This window comes from Delphinus delphis, chromosome 2, assembly GCF_949987515.2.
Source record: "Delphinus delphis chromosome 2, mDelDel1.2, whole genome shotgun sequence".
In the NCBI taxonomy this organism is placed as follows: domain Eukaryota; kingdom Metazoa; phylum Chordata; class Mammalia; order Artiodactyla; family Delphinidae; genus Delphinus; species Delphinus delphis.
The window spans coordinates 141,939,293-141,953,120 of NC_082684.1; the positions used below are offsets into that span (position 1 = coordinate 141,939,293).

Here is a 13,828-nt window from a genome sequence, read left to right on the forward strand (position 1 = left end):
AAGAAGTGCACACAGGCTCCTTTCTTACCTTTGTCATTGTTTCTTCTCTTCTAGGTATCTCAGTAACAAAGAAGACGCATACATGTAAGTAATGCATTTTTTTTTTTGTCCAAAGTTTTCTGAAGAGTTGGAATTCGCATATGTCTGGCTGCTGTGGCCTTTCAAGTATAAACTAATGTTTCAGCTGTGATCCATGGTCAACAGAGGTCATACTTCTCTACCTGTAGTGGTCGGAAGTGGTACATCTCCACCTGTTTGTACTGAGTGTGTGTTAAAGAGAGTCTAGACATAGTGTGATAAATTCTAGCGATTCAAGCCACTCATCTTTAGAAAAACCATAATATCTAGCCAGGAGGATCAATTAATTACTTACTGATCACCCTTACTCTGGATCCTTCTTAGACGAGTTGGTATGTTTCTAGGAAACATCACCTTGATTTCTTTTAAACTTTGGTCTCCTTTTCCTCACCACTAGTTCACGATTTAGGCCGTTTTGTACTTGTGTCTGTGGAGCAGAGATACTGACGGGGAATCTAGGCGCTGCCGCTCGTGTGGCCTTTGGGGGCCCTGGTAAATGGCATGGGTAGTTTGATGTGGAAATGTGTGCTGGATTTATCCTCTGTATTCATTCCCACCTCTCAGGTTCAACTGCTTTCATCAACTGCCTTCATTTGAACTCCACCATAAGTTTACAAACTCACGTCAGTGTAAAGTGTTGTGATCTGCATTCTGAGCAATGATGTTTGGCTGTGCCTTGATTCTCAGGATGAAACCAATACGTCATTGATGGCAGGCAGTCAACTTTCACTGTACTTGACCAGCATATTATTTAGACTTTCGATTTAAGAGTGTCATTAGAATTTGATAACTATTTCAGACCACAGATATGTGCTACCTACGAGATGTGTTTGGGCATCCTTCTAAGGCAAGCAATGGAGATATTTACGGCACAATTCAGGTCCGACAGAGACGTGTCCCCCAATTTTTCCTATTTATGCTTTGAAAATTTTTGATTTCATGTGAACAATTTGGAGGAAAAAAAAATCTGTGTACCATCAAAGTAGTTTATCTTGTGCCTCAGTTGATTCTTGAAATCTGCTCTTGGGTTTGTCTGTCTGTCTATCTGTATTTGTAGAAAACAAACATAAAAAGCAAAAAAACCAAAAAACAAACAAACAAACAAAAAAACCAAAAGCAACCCCCTCCAATTTGTTGGTTGCCTGACTTTTAGGGCCCAGTCCTGCTGTCTCTCCAGTCCTGCTGTGGCTCTCCCGTGGGCTTCAGTGGAATGTTTGAGGAAAGAGGCAAAGCTCAGGCCCGTAATGGACACATGCTCAGGACAGCACCTCGTCTCTCAACACATGGTTCCAGTTGGCTGTCCCTCCACCAGGGTAGTCTGTGGCCCTTAGCGTTTTGGGGGTTGTTTTGTTGTCGTCGTTGTTGTTGTTCTTGCTGTTGTCGGTGCATAATTGAGCTCATGATGACTGAGAGATTGACAGTGCAGGAGACTGAAGTCCTCTGTATATCCGCAGGGCAGGCATGGTACAGAGCGCTTCCTTGCACAGCCTTGCCCATGAGCTCGTCCCTGGCCTGGTGGGACCCACTCTAGAGGTGGTAAGTAATTCAGTCTTTCTGCTAGCTCAGTCCTGGGCCTCTCCTGAACAGGGGCGGATGGTTGTGCCTACTGTTTATGGCGGTTTGGGGTATGGACTCCTGGCCACCTGGCAACATACAGAAAGCCGCTGACTGTTTGCATTATGACTTGGCTCCTGGATAAGTGGACAAAAACCACTAGTTCAACTCCACTGGATACAAAGAATACCCCTCAATGAATAGGACAGAGACCATAGATGTTACTTAATATATAGACCATCCATCCCTAAGGACCTTTAAGGAATTGTCATCCCTAAGGATAATTTCATTGGCCTATGGCAGAAATAATAACCCATGGTTGGATTTAAATTCATGGAAGGATGTGAGTGACAGCATGAGAGTGGTAGCTAGTGAAAAAAAGTGGCACTCCAGTAACAGGCAATAGAACAGGTTGGTCTTTGAGCAGAGGCTTAATGAACTCTATCAGCTGTACCTGCTTTAAAACAAAATCAAGATATAGCCAGAGTGGGTAGGCTTTGAGTGCCTTTCTAACTGTGAAAATCAGCAGGAAAATTTTTAGGGATTAAGCATAATGTAAATGTAGAAAGATTTAAAGCTTCCTTTATGTAGTTCAAATATTAAATTGATAGAAAGATTTAGATCAGAAGTCATCTTGGTTTTTTTGGCTAACGTTTACTTTCATGATTTGGGGGAGAGGGCCCAAAATAAAACGGCCCAATGACAAGTTGGGGAGAAAGCTCCTGAAAAGACAGTTGACACAAAACTTTGCCCACGCCAAGGAGAAATTGAATTGTCCAAGTTGCATGTTAGTGAAAGTCTTCTATGCCACGTAAACATGGAGACTGTTTTTGTCACCCACCTCAGCAGACAGCCCATCATATTTCTGGTCTTAGCATCTCTATAGGCCCCACAACTGGTGAGAAGGAAGAAAACCAATCAGTTCTTTCTCTAATAACTATCACCCAAATGACTTCTTCTTTAGCATCTGTCGGATTTTTCTTGAAAACTGAACTGTCCTAATTTGCTGATAAGTTTTCTTGAGACGTTAAATTTCAGCTCCTCTTAAATCATCTTGACATCTGCTCTTTAAAAAGTTTCACTATCAGGGAAGCGTGCGAATTCATTTTGGGGCCGTCTCAAGACTTCCGATTTTAGCCAGGGTTCAGGAAACCTTGGTCAAGGCTTGACTACATAATCATCAACAGCTGAAGTCAGCTCACATTAGCAGTTTCAATCTGGGTTTCCTAACTGCCCGCACAGAGAGATTGTTCCACTTACAAATGAACATGTACAGTTGCAGAATATATTATCAGACCCGAGTGTCAGCTCACAGGTACACCAGTCAGAGGCACAAGAACTACAAGATGAACCTGAATAGTTGCGACACTTGATAATATTTTAGGCCACCTTGTTATCTGGAAAGTACAGGTATTGCTTCTTTAAAAAAATGCTTTGGGTGAGTTAAGCAAGAAATTCCCAGGAAAGGAAATCTGATTGTTAGCTTCAGAGAAATCCACAAGCATGGTCTTTGGAGAACACAGATTCTCCTGAGTTCCTGGGATAGGACCATCAGTGTTTGTCATTAACTTCACTTGGCAGGTGGGGGAGGGCAAAGCTTGGGGCTTCTTGTACGAAGTCATCATGACCAGTTGGTCAAGGAGTTCTTACGTTTGCGATGTTCTTCAGTTGTTGACAGGAAATATTGCTGCTGGGTTTTGCTGTGTGAACATAAAAGAGAGTTTTTACTTGTGGGATAGGGATATACTCACGAAATTTTACACTGTGGTGTAGAATTTTAATTTTTCTCGTTGATTATATAGGACCTGTATTTGATTGGACACTTTCAAGACTGCTTTTGCTTTGTGATTCACAAGTTTGTTCTGGTCTCATTCCTGCTGTAATAATACTGTGTGGATAAGTATCTTTCTCTTGGAATCAACTGCTGTCTTGGTTTTTATTAGTTGCCACATTTTATTATTTGCCAGATCTGTTCATTTGTTCCTGACTTCTTCATCTAATTCTGCATGGGTAGTTCTGCATTCACTAAAATGTTAGAAGATGACATATATGGAGATGAAAAAGTGAAAAATACAACAGATAATAATCAGCTATTTCAAGCTACTGGGAAGTTTGGCATCATAGCTCATCACCTTAGGGAATCTATCAGCCGACCACCAGAGCGCAGACCCGAGGGATACCTGGTCGGCCCCTGGATTGTTTCCAGAGTCGACAGACCATTGTCACTTCCTCCTGTTCTCATTCTTGTTTGTATTTCTTATTCTTTTTTTTAGAGTTTGTTTTTTATTGAATATGGTTGATTTACAATGTCATGTTAGTTTCAGGTGTACAGCACAGTGATTCAGATATAGATATGGATAGATAGATATAGATATCTATATCTATCTGTATATATCTTTTTCAGATTCTTACCCCTTATAGGTTATTATAAAATATCGAGTATAGTTTCCTGTGCTCTAAAGTAGGTTCTTGTTGGTTATCTGTTTTATTTAGCATAGTGTGTATATGTTAATCCCAACCACCTAATTTGTAATCCTAAATTATATTCCTTATTCTTCTTGTTTAAGGCTCTTCTGCTTGCTTTCTTCCACACTCGGGAACTTCCAAACACGTAAAAATTACAAGTTACTCCGTAAGCAATCAGGAAAATATGTCAGTTTAATCCAACTGAACATCAGTTTTCCCTAGTAAATGACAAAATCAAATATGCTTTGGAAGCTTCTGGAACTTTTAATTTTAACCCAAATAACCATTAAAAGTGAATTTAGTACATTTGCAAATGTTTGGTTGCAGCAGGCTCATACCTGAGATGTAAAATTAAAGCACTGTATTATTTATAAAGAGATTTTAGTTCTCTAGAGCAAAAATATTTTAGTACAAATCAGAATATTTCTTTGAGAAATAATCCTTTGTATTTTTAAAGAAAAAAAAAGTATTTATTGCAGTCATTTAAAGTGGACTAGGTTAATGTATTCACTTCTTACCCCTAGAGGCTTGGCTTTAAGTTTGACTTAGTGAAAATGAGTTTTGAGGCCTCGACCAACCTCTCCTTGGGTATTTGCTGATATCACAAAACCAACCCAACAATTTGTCACAGTTGTGCCGTTTACTCAGGAAGCCCAAGAAGTACAGTCGCCTTATTTTCTCGTTTTCTTTTCCTTTCCTTGAGGCTTCCTTTTGGTTGCAGACTCTTAGCAGCCCCAAACTTGGGGCTCACCCACATTATTTTCACAGTCCAGGAAAACTCAAGAACCATTCTTGGCAAAGCTAATGGAAGCTGCTTTGGTTATATAGTTAATAGGTTGCTGTGGCAACCCATGTGACTCATGGTGTGACTCACGGCAATTATAATTTCAGTTGCTAGCTGGATGTTTCACTAGGGCAGACCTGAGAAATTGCCACACTCAAGTTCTTTCAGGAGGCTTTCATCCAGCTCCTGTCCACCCATTGACAAACAGTCACAAACTAGTGCTCACAAAGTTGCCAGCAGATTCATCTCTTAGCTTGCAGACACTGAGCTTGCTGCCGATGGGACATGACCAAAATACAAGTGCTGGCCTCTTCTAGAGCTAATCAGTGGACAGTTGTTTATTGAGGACCTACTATGTACTGACAGGTTCTTTGCCCTCAAGGAGCTTACAGACTAGGTTCAAGGTTGGGACTGCGGGAAAGTGGGGACACATAGTCACAGAAAATAATCTGAAAATACAAATGCTAAGTGTACCCTTTTCAGAAGATTTGGCTCATAAACTGGAAAGCAGACTAAGCCGGAAATGTGGGAGAGGAGAGAAGAATTAGAGAGACCTCCAGGGTTCTGACACTGTGATCCAAGTATACAAGAGCAATGAAGGGGAAGGTATATATTTAACTCTAGGTGCTGAAAACTACCTTTGCTCCTCCTCTCCCCCTATTCTCACCCAGAGGAACACCTATGTCATTCTTTCAAGATCAGTCAGTCCAAGGAAGTAAAAATGCCCCGTGCTGTCTGGAGACATTTGCCTTGTTTAGACTTGGCCTGTATGTCTAGAGCCAAGCCTCTGAACTTAACAGGATTTCTCTGTCTCATCATATTAGGATATAAATGGATAGCACTTGGCCCTGCCAGTGAGTTCTTCCAAGGTAGAAGATTTGCATAGTCTTAAAATCCACCGTTTATGGTGGGGATCTGTGAATTCCATTTACAAATCTGAATATTTACAGGCTTGGAGTGAGTTTGCTCTGATTCATAAGGTTTTTGAATAGGATTTATGATGTGCATACTCTACTGATGTAACAGCATAGGTATATACTTTATAAGTATATACATATATACATATATATTGGTGTTTTAGAGGCGACTGAGGCTACAGTAGGGTCAGAATAGTCATCTGAATCCCAGCAGATTGTTGAGCGGATTCACATTCACATCCACAGAGAGCCATCTGTAATTTTCCTAATTGTTTGAAAGGCCCTTCCTTGTCAATAGTAATAGAAAAGTTGGGGGTGGGGGAGGGATAAATTGGAAGATTGAGATTGACATGTACACACTACTATATATAAAATAGATCACTAATAAGGACCTACTGTATAGCACAGTGACCTCTACTCAATACTCTGTAATAGTCTATATGGGAAAATAACCCAAAAAAGAGTGGATATATGTATATGTATAACTGATGCACTTTGCTGTACGCCTGAAATTAACACAACATTGTAAATCAACTATACTCCAATAAAAATTATAAAAAAATAATTGATTAAAAATCTGAATATTTAGCTAAGTGTTTCCATCAGAGAGCATCCAGTTGGTTCAAGTTTGCTGTTCATAGACCTCAGATTTGTGAATTGAATTTGGACAAAAAGTATTTGTGTTCTCATTTCAGAACATAGGTTCAAAAGGTTGTGTTGAGATGGGGAATGGCTCTTTAAAATCCACCATCACCGCTAGAAGATAAAAATGCCTAGCCTACCAAGTACTGGTGTCTACTTGATGGATTTATTGTATATTTAATGAAACTCTTGTACATGATTGAGTTGATCTTTAAAGAAGGGCCAATGTCTTTTCAGGATTTTGTGTTACTTCGAGTTCAATAATAATAATAATAAATAATAGTGTAATAATAATCAAAGTGGCGATAGGAAAAGTCCAGGTACCAGTAGTTGCTGTAGTAGCAGCAAAAGCAGGGGCTACCACCTAATGTGCAGTTCTAATATTCCAGGCATTATGTTGAGCGCTTTACATGCATTATCTCATTTAATCTTCTCATCAGCCCCATGAGCTTTGTCCTACTTGTACCCCCAGTTTAGATGAGAAAACTTGTCTGAGGGGATCGGTAACTTAACTTAGAGAAGTGAGAAAACTTGCAAACTCATCCAGCTGGAAATGGGCAGAGCCAGGACTCAGAGTAGATTGACTCCTTGCATGCACACGAGTGCCACACTGTTATCTCCAATATCAGCATTAGGTAATCGTTGTGGAGCACTTACTAAGTGCTAGATGCTTCTCTAAGCACTTTGTACGTGTTAATTTATTTCATCTTTACTACAATCTTGTGAGGGAGATGTTGCTACCATCCCCATTCTACAGGTGAAAACTGAGGCCCAGGGTTGTACAGCTAGCTGGTATGTGGTTGAGCCAGGGTTTAAAGCCAACCCACAGAGCCTACGATAAAGAACTTCACTCCTTAGAGTGGTCCTTCCACTTGCAAATATAAGAAGAAAGCCAAGCGAGCAGTCATTCCTACAATCCACTCAGGTTATCTTTTACCTTAGAACTATTTTACCTATAAAGGCTTCTAAGCTTGGTGAACCAGCTGATTATGAGAAGGAGGTATGCTATTCCCACTATATGAAAAAGTTCATTTAAATCAGTTGGCTGAAAATGACCATTACTTACCTTTTTGACAACCTAACCTCATTCATCAAAGAACTGACATCCATTTACCATCACTATTCATTCACCTCAACTGATTCCATAATAAAACAAGAGTTCAAAATGGTTATTTTTGCTTCTAAGATAGTTACGCCCCCCACACTAGTAGTAACATGTATTTCTTACAGCATGAACTTGTTTTCCACTGCAACAAAGCCTTTAACAGACATTAATGACATTTATAAGAAAATTGTACGCTAGCATTCTTTTGTCAGATCAACTTGATAATCCATGTATAACTTTCACTGTCACTAAGAGGTAGTATGATTCAGGATACTGTGGTTTCCCTGAAACCTAACCAAAAACAAACAAACACAACCATGAAAGCTAAAAGTTCCTCAGGGAACTGAACTGTATATCAAAAGGATGCATAAGAGAATTAAGCATCTAGGTTTCAAGTATGCTTGAGAGTACCTGAATTTAGGATTGGATTTACAGTTACACCAACTTCTCTCTTTATTGAGATCTGCGTCCAAAGGACTGAAAACTGAGGAGAAGCAGAGATGTCAACGTGTTTGAAATATGAAGAAAGTTATTGGTCTACATTAACTTGCTTTATGAATTATACAAAAAATTTTACACTAGGTCTATCAACTACACTTTCAGGAAGTTAGTGTATTTGAAGTCACATGGTCCTTTTGATTATAATTGATGTCCATATCTGCACAAACGGTGACTTTTTCATCTCCACGCATTCGATTACCCTTTCTCCTGTGACTGCCCGAGATTCCTCACAGTGAAATGTTCTCCACCCACTTCACCTCCACCTCTGGGTAAACATTTTTCTTATGTAGGAGTGATACCTCTTTACCTTGTTCGACTTTGTTGAACTCATAGGCATGGACTTTAGCTCCTAATGTCTTAAATAGTTAACAGCCAAGCATAATGATCAGAGGGCATATTGAAGAGAAGAGCAAAAAATGCAAGAATGTGCAAGATTCAGGTTTGGATTCAGTGAAAGAGACTCAATCCATACATCTTTTATTAGAATTTTTTTGTTTTAGAGGAGAGAAGGAGCAGACTGTATGGTGGATGGTCCAGATACCTGCTATACTGGAACCTAAGGAAGGAAGGCTAGAAAGCAGACCACAGCCAATCCCTGTACAAAGGGCAGGCGCTGGGAGTCAGAAACATTTTATTAGCTTAATATTTCTAACCCCTTCTCTGTGTCCGGCAGTGTGTTAGGCACAGTGTAAAATAGAAAGTTTAACTCCAGTAGTTTACATCTGAGGAGAAAGGATAGACCCACTTGAGGAACTTTTAGTAATGAAAGAACTGCAGGAGACTGCAGGCCTGTGATTCAGTTGGATTGTCTGTGTGAGTGGAGAACACGGGTGGGGAGCTGAGCTGGATCTGGAAGGGTAGCAAGGCTTAGGTGTGATCACGTAGATTGATGGAGGACTTGGGTGGTGGGAGGGGCGTTGTATACACCTCTCTGACTACAGTAGAGTATTAATAAGAAAAAAAGAGGACGTGGACAACAGAGATGAGGTTTTGGCTTTATCTCATAACCAGCGGGGAGCCACAGAATGGGTGTGAAAAATACAGTGACCTGTAAATAGTGTTTTTATTGCTGTCATTTAGTGAGCATCATAGGAATCACATGTTCCATACTTCATTCCCTTCTCTGAACTCAGACAAAATTCTTATCCTCAGATCGAGGTTCTGTTCTGGTCTTCCCTCTGATCACCTGTGTAGAAAGTGCTTCTTGAGCAGGAAAGATCTAGTCCAAAAAGAGAAGCCTGTTCTAATTATTAAAGCAAAAGTGTTTCCTTTTTTTCCTCCATCTTCCCAGTTTGAAGGTCTAATTGTAAGACCAGTGCTTGCCATTTCATTAAAATCAGAGGAATGAAGCAAGCAGTGAAACTTGAAAACTACACATGCACTTTGAATTGCGTGGCTAATGGTTCTTTCTGCTTTCTTTCCTTCGTGCTGCTAATTGGCTGGAAACGACTGTAATATACTGGGACTCAGCCACAGCTAGCTTTCTAAACATTTGAACCCCGCATGCCCCATCTTGCTCACGTAAAGTAAAGTAAACTGCATTATTATTTTTTCATAAGCACAAAGAACTATTTCCCTTACACAGCTGGACAGTACAGTTAGAAGATAATGATACTCCCTTTTCTCTTTGTTGGTCTTTCTTCATTTTCCAAGAACAAGTTTCTATTGTTTCACTTAAAGAACACCAAGGTTCAGATGAGGCTTTCTGTTGGCTGCATATTCAGAAAAGTCTTCCGTATATAATGAACCGAATCACGTTAATTTATCTGTCTCTCTCCACCATGTCTTTTTGTGTTGACAAAACTGAATATTCACTTTCCCTCACCAAGTTGGGGTGTCAGGATAATTGATTGTTACCAGTCTCTGCTGTTCTTAGACAGGATAACACCAGTGCCTCTAGAGAACAGGTGAAAACTAAACTCTGTCCCCCGAGGCCAATGAAATAGCTGTTTGGTCCCTTGTGTGAAACTTCCTAATAACTTAACTGGGCAGCCTCTGGGTCCCTGGAGGCTTTCTCCACCAGAGTATTCCCTTTCTTTGTTAAGATTGCTTATTAAAAATGATTTTATAATGAAGTTGCCTCAAATAGCAGCTCTTTTCCTGGTTGTCCTTGAAGCTGTGGTGAAGAATCTTAGAGACAACTGTCTAGGGTTTTCCTCCTTGTTAAAAACTTCTCTCTTACCACTGTTACTCTTGATTTTTAAGGAGACAAAGTCTAACTGACACAAGTCCCTCTCCGGTTGATTATGTCGCTTAAAATCCTGTGCAAGGCATTATTGCTAGTTTAGCTTGTCATTCGGGCTCAGGAATCGAATTGATCTACATGGATTCAGGACATTTAAGTCTGCGGTGGGAGCAAGGCTGTCGGGCTTCCCCGGGAAAGCAGCAGCCCAGGAACGCGATTGCTAACTCTGCCCCAACTCCATCAAAACAATGATTTCCATTTATTTTATTTCTTTGGTCCTAGGTGTCTCCTATCTGCAAACTAACCACTTTCCTGCCACAAGGGACTGTCGTGAAGGGGAATCAAATAGTAATAAAAAATTAATGTTGCATTCTTTGCTACCCATGTACTGTATAAATTCAGACTTCTGGTAAGTGTGGGCAGTTAGGAGAAAAATCACTTTTTGGTTGTTCACATCATCAGCTTGGCTTCCTGGCTTGAAAGAGCTTCGATATGCTGGTCTGTTTAACATGAGGAATGATAAAGCAGTTGTCAGTAAGGCTCACCATTGGAAACGTGTTCTTCAGACTTGGTCTCCCAGTGGCCAGATGACTCAGGAAACAACAAACTGTATAAAGCTGTTAGTGACAGATTCAGCTTGGAATATTTTTCTAACTTTAAGGCTTGTCAGGCAGTAAATCTGCAGCAGAGTACTCAAGATGCAGCTTGGCACTCCGCTTGCTTTGCTGTGTGAATATAGTAGAACACCAATAATAAGAAGGACTGTTGTGAATCTCTTAGTGGAGAGATCAGTCTTGTCTCATGGTGCTAGGGTTGTGTGCTAAGAACATGCCTTGGCTAAATTCTGTTCTCTGAGACGAGGTATATTCGAAACTACTACCTTTACATTCAGCAGTTCCTACTCCCTCCTCCCCCAGATAAAAAGCAAAGAAAAAGAAAAACTATGGCCTGCTTTGGGATTCCACTGTCAGCAGGATCTTCTTATTCTACCTTCTTAATGACCTTCTAGGGCTCTTCATTGCCTGAGGAGTCTAAACTACTTAATATGGCAAACAAGGCCCTTCACAACCTGGTCTTAATCTTTCCATTGCTCTTTCTCTGACTTCTGTGCCAGCAGTTTCTGCCACCCTGAATGACTAGTTCCTAGAAGACTCTGTGTGTGGTTATGTCTCAGCGCCTTTGGTTCTACTGTATTACCTTGTTTGTCCAGGAATGTCTTTTGCCAACTTCTGCACCCGTGGAAGTCTTACTGCTCCACCAAAGGCCAACACAAATAGCAACTTCCATGCAAAGCCTTCTCCAACCCTACCTTGTTAAATTAATTGCTGCAGTTCCTTTGCTCCCACAGGACATTGTTAAGGTGACAGTACAGAAAATATAGAATAGTTGTTGTTCTATAGCTTTGTCCCACTAGATATGCTTTAATTATCTTGGTATATCTTGGACTTAGCAGAGTGACTGGTATCTACTATGTGCTCAATTAATTTCTGTAGACTTGATGTGTGTGTGTGTGTGTGTGTGCATGTGTGTGTGTACATAAACAATTTTATGACCACTCTTCTTGCACATTTGAATATGGAGGAAAATAATCATCTTTTCCTTGTTAAGAGCTATAAGGAAGAACAGATATTTATTATGTGAAACTATATTTTGAGATTTGTACTATATTACTTTGGAAACCAATGCTGCAACTCAAAGGGCTTCTTGATGTCTGACAATTTACCGTACGTATTTTGAGTCTCAGTTTTAGGACTGCTTGCTTTTTTTTTTTTTAAGTTGATCAAATTGCTCTGTTTCATGTTTTTAAATTGTTTTAATTGAAGTAGAGTTGATTTATAGAACTGCTTGCTTTAAAGTTTCTGTTAGCAGTTTGTAAGATTTAAATCAGAATCTCATCCAGAAAATTTTAAAATATTTTTATGTCATCTAAAGATGAAGAATGTGTGACCTCTTAGATACCATTTGTTTGCATTATCCATACAAGATTTTATAAACCAGATCATCAAATCTATAAAGTAAAAAGGAAAGAGACATTTTCAGTTACCATTGGTATCTATGTAAATGCAAAGGAGAAAACCACCTACTAGAGAAGAGAATTGGCTCATCTCTCCAAGAATGGAGGGTATATTCTGTCAAGGGAAATATCTTGTATTTGTCTGGTCTCTAGAGGAAAAGGTGATCCTGATATTTTAAAGAATCTGGGAAGTAGATGTTCAGATAATCCTAGATTACTTACTGAATCTTAAAGTAAATTCTGAAAAGAAATGACATTTATTTATTCAAGGTCAGAACATGTGACATTGCTATGTTTGTCTGGTCTGGAATGTAAGTATGTTTCCTTAACTTAGCAGGGACCATTGATTTCAAAACCGTTGTCCACTTCATAAGTAGCTGCACACAACCATGGTTTCCGTCTGCTGTTTCTTAGAACTCTCTGTCTTTTAAGCTTTATGTGCAGCTTCCTCCCCACTTTTGTTTGTAACTTTTACTTGAGTCAAAACATGAGGAGCGAAATTATCCCCTGCAGAATCAATTCCTTGAGTGGAAAGCTTGCTTACAAATGAGAGGATGAGATGTGACCCAATAAAAGAATCTATTTTAATTTTAATTTATTTCCTGATGGCCTTTTATGCCTCCTTAGGCGATAACCTAACCAATTCCAACTTAACACTGATTTTTTTTCTTCCAAGGTCAAAAAGCACTTTAGAATGATTATAATCAGAGAATAAAAGTCCTTTGCCTCTAATGTAAAGTCCATCTCTTCATATGAAATCTAAATCCTGGTTATCTCAGCTTCACAATAATTCTTCTGTCATTATGCATCTATTAACAAGCTCAATGACAACAGGATGAACTTATGAGATCTTTAGGGACTCGGAAGTTGCTTTTTCATAGAAACACCATCTCTGGTAGTCTCTTTCATCCCTTTCTTTTCTCAGATGGGAGTTTTTAATAACGCAGGGAGAGGAGCTATCTTCATTTCGTGATGCAGTTTCACACAGCAAAGTGCAATCAAGGTAGAAACGGTCCTAAAAGGCAGCTGAACCTATGGTTTTCCAGGTTGGAAAAGGAAAAGCTGTTATGCCATCACACATACATATACACCACCATCCCTCCCCTTCCTCCCCCCCCCAAAAAAAAAAAGAGTTCTGACTGATATCTCTAAATCAAAGAACTTTCCATGGCCTGATTTGTGGAAGTTACCTAATCCTGTGTATAATTGGGGTGATTTGAGAGATGGGAAAATGTTCTCATTTTCATTATGGGAGCCACTGGGGGACAGTATCATTTAAAGACTATGTTTTTATTGCCCTAAATTGCTTTACCTGAGATTCTATTGATGTGTTTCTCTTAAGTTAGGTTTCTGATGAATAAAATGACCAATATGGATCCCATTCTCACAGATTCTCCTAGTGCTTAAGCTACTCTTTAATGGTCAGTCTATCCCAGAGTCTCACTTATAGGGAAGAATTCTAAAGGGTTGGGTTAACTTCTAACCCGAGAGAAGAGCCAACTTCTAACATTCTGCATATGGCCAAAACATCCACATACTGTCCATGATTTGCCTGTATTAATACAATAGTAAAACCTCATCA

At 39.6% G+C, this 13,828-nt stretch overlaps 1 protein-coding gene across 1 annotated transcript in view; it reads left to right on the plus strand.

Moving 5' to 3' along the window:
- The first annotated feature begins 65 nt into the window (after positions 1-65).
- The window catches only part of RORA (RAR related orphan receptor A), a 183,694-nt gene continuing 169,931 nt past the window's right edge, over positions 66-13,828 (plus strand). The window contains exon 1 of the mRNA XM_060005861.1: positions 66-84. The gene's annotated coding sequence lies outside the window, so the exon portion shown is untranslated. The remainder of the gene's footprint in view (positions 85-13,828) is intronic.